The 3604-nt window shown below is 32.2% G+C and overlaps 1 non-coding gene across 1 annotated transcript; it reads left to right on the top strand.

Moving 5' to 3' along the window:
• TRNAG-CCC (transfer RNA glycine (anticodon CCC)) lies at positions 1–71 on the top strand. Its single transcript has one exon. It is a non-coding gene; the product is annotated as a tRNA-Gly (tRNA).
• The last annotated feature ends 3533 nt before the right edge of the window (positions 72–3604 follow it).

Raw genomic sequence — 3604 nt, 5'->3', positions numbered from 1 at the left:
GCGCATCTGGTGTAGTGGTATCATAGTACCCTCCCACGGTACTGACCGGGGTTCGATTCCCCGGATGCGCATTTTGTTTTAGTTTTCATCCAAACCTTTTTCATTTTGTTTTCAGCTGCGCACTTTGACTGTTCATGAAGTTAATATTACTTTTTTTTTATCTAATAAAATTTAATTTCCTTCTAATCAATATTTAATTTGAATATTTGTCGCCATTCTTAATTTTAATTAATAAAAAAGTGTTAAATTTGTGATAAAGATAGATATTTATTAAGTCCTTGTGATTTGATAACATTCACAATGGAATGTAAGTTGTCATGTTGCCTCACAAGCTAGAATCACAAATTCAACTTATCATTCAGTGGGAGAACATATTGACTCTCAAATTGACTTAAGGAAGAAAAACATTTGAACCACACTTAATGACAACTTACATCTAATAATAAAATATTAAATTAAGGTAAATAATTAAAATATTATTCAATTATTCATTTATAAATTAATAAAAGTAGTTGTAGAATGACTGTATAAAAAAAATTGATCGTCAAAATATGACAATCCTTAATTTAATAGGTACAAGTTGTCCTATCTTTTTTTATTAGACCGCCATCACTCTAATATCAATAAACGTACTTTGATATCCTACTCCTTTCATGTTTATAATTCTTTTTTTTATAAATTCTTATTGCATCTCATGTGATTTTACTGTCTTAATCGATGGTGTTAATTATATATAGGAAAATTATATTTTGATATCCTTTGTTAAAAAACACACCTACTTAATATATATATATATATATATATATATATATATATATATATTCTACAATTTTGCACCACATGACTCAAGATGTCGAAGTGACTTCTTCGAAATTTATATGATAAGTTTGGGGTTATAGGATTTTTTGGATTATGCGGATATATAATTTATTCCATTCTAATAGGATTGTAATATTTCTAAAATGTCTCATTTATTTATTATTATTTTATTGATAAAAAAATGATAACTTTGTCAATTTAAATTTATAGTAACCTCTCTCATACGAGTACTGCAATGTGTTTATGGATATTAGTGTCACTATAAATATGTAATGTATTTCAAAATTATTAGGAGAAAATAAAAAATTGTGTGTAAACTGACATAAAATATGCAAGTGTGAAGATAAAGGTAGATGGTGATTCTTGTGTGAAAATGAAGAATTCTAAGAACCAAATTAATTGTCGATTGAAACGAAAGGCAAAAAAGGGCAACGTGAACCCTAGCAAAACACAGAAAACGAGGAAGAAAAAGAAAATAATTGCATATTATTATTCATTCTTTGTAAAACTAAAAAACAAGTTTTACAATATAAAAGCTGATAAAAGAAAAACAAGGTGTAAAAAGAAATGGGCGATAAACTCCAACCCATGTATAAGGCAAAGCCCAAAACAAAAAAAAAAACACTAAAAAAATGTATATGTTATCGGCCCCTCAAGATGGGAATATATATTTTTTATTCCTAACTTGGAATGAATAACATTAAAAGTAGCTAGAGGTAGGATTTGTTGAAGATATTTGCTACTTGCATAGAAGAGGAGATGGGTAGGAGTTTGAGAACATCAACCAAGACTTTTTCACGAATAATGTGATCTGTCATTTCATGGAAGACAGGATTGGAAGCAATTTGTATTGCAGACTAGTTGTCCTTTGTAGGTGCAGTAAAAAACTGACTGAGATTGTTTACACTAAAGGTGATGTCATGTCGCGTGTTGGTAAGATAAAGAAGGTGACCAATGAGTCTTCTATAAGAAGAAGACTCGACTTCAGAAAGTATGAGACCATGACGAAGAGAAAGTTGAGAGGATTGAATCATAAATGTAGGCATGGGCGCACAATCCAACATACCAGTGTCATGCAGAAGGTACATTGTATACTTGCGTTGACTGAGATGAATACTACTAGAGTTTCGTGTTACTTCAAGGCCCAAAAAAATATGTTAAGTCCCCAAGATTTTTTATTTTGAAGTGCTATTCCAAAAGATGAGTGATTTGAGATATTTTTGCATCATCATTTTGAGTGCGCATAATATCATCCACATACACAAGAAGAGAAATGGTGTTAGTGTCATGATGTTTTAAAAGAAGAGAATGATTAGTTGAAGACAAAACATAATTTTGAGAAAGTAAAAAATAAAATAATTTTGCATACCATTGTCTCCCAACCTGGCGAAGACCATATAGAGAGCATTGTAGTTTACATACACTTGTGTCATTTTTTAGAGATAAACCTGGTGGAGGCTTCATATAAACATCTTCAACAAGGTCACCATGCAAGAAAGCGTTGTTGACATCAAGCAATAAGCGCATAGTGGTTAATTTGGCAACTGATATGAAAGTATCTAAGAAGTCTAGCCCTTCAAAACGTGTTTAGCCCTTTGCAACCAATTGAGCTTTATATCTCTCAATAGTGCCATCTAATTTGTGCTTGACTTTGTATATCCATGCTTCACTTTGTATATCCAGTGGCAACCTATGGCTTTCTTTCCATGGGGAAAAGTTGTGATGCTCCAAGTGTTATTGGTCTCCAAAGCATCTGACTCTTCTTGCATAACACACTTCTAACATAATTGTTTATATGTCTCCTCATAGGTTCTCGGTTTTTTGTGTGATGATATCACTACAAGATTTTTTAGTTTAGGTAACGCTAAAATAGACCACATGTATAAAATTGTTTCCTAAACATAGTAAAGGCAATAGTTTTAGAGACGTGGCTTGAAAATTATAACAAGCTACAGTTTTTAACCTGTTGACACTTTAAATTACGGTTATCTTCACGTGGCCTTTTGGATCTACGAAAAAAATGAAATAAAATATAACCTAATTTTGTGGGAAAACACTTTTCTTCTTCCCTTTCTCGTGAAAAACAGATGCACTCAACACACAATACATTGTGTCTCCCTCTCCCGCGTGTTCTTCATGCTTTCTTCCTCACATTACGTTCTGCCTACTTGCTTTCTTTGTCACTGTCTTACGTTCTTCCTCACTCGTGTTTTTCCTCACCGTCTCTCCTCACTGTCTTGCATTCCTGTCTCGCATTCCTATCTGACGTTCTTCCACACTACTCACTGAACAAAACTGAGATTTGGTAAGTATGTCCGTCATCTTTCTCGCTTTTTCATCTATGTAATTTAGGATTTTTTTCTGTTAGGTTTGTTTGAATGAATTTTTTTATTGTTTGTTTGGGTTTCGAAGATTTTTAGGATTTTGAGTGTTTGGAAATCTCTGGTGCTCAAGGTGACGTTGTTGGTGCTTAATGTGACGTTGTTGGTGCTTAATGTGTCGCTGCTGATGCTCTAGGTGTCATTGCTGGTACTCAAGGTCGCTGCTACTGAGGGCATTACTTTGGTTGGCCTTGATACTTCTCCAAGTAAATCAATTCTTTAATTTTTTTTATTATTTCATTACTTTAATTTCTACTTTTCCTTTTTCTATTAAGCTTTTATATGTTATCATTTGCTCTGTTTATACTGTAACCACTTAGAAAAATAATTTGTCAATATGTATGGTAATGAATGTGCCAATAAGGGTAATGTAGAATTTTGTTTCAGATATTATTGTAGCTCTT

Source organism: Phaseolus vulgaris, chromosome 7 (assembly GCF_000499845.2).
Source record: "Phaseolus vulgaris cultivar G19833 chromosome 7, P. vulgaris v2.0, whole genome shotgun sequence".
Lineage (NCBI taxonomy): Eukaryota > Viridiplantae > Streptophyta > Magnoliopsida > Fabales > Fabaceae > Phaseolus > Phaseolus vulgaris.
This window is presented reverse-complemented; position numbering and strand designations above follow the sequence as displayed.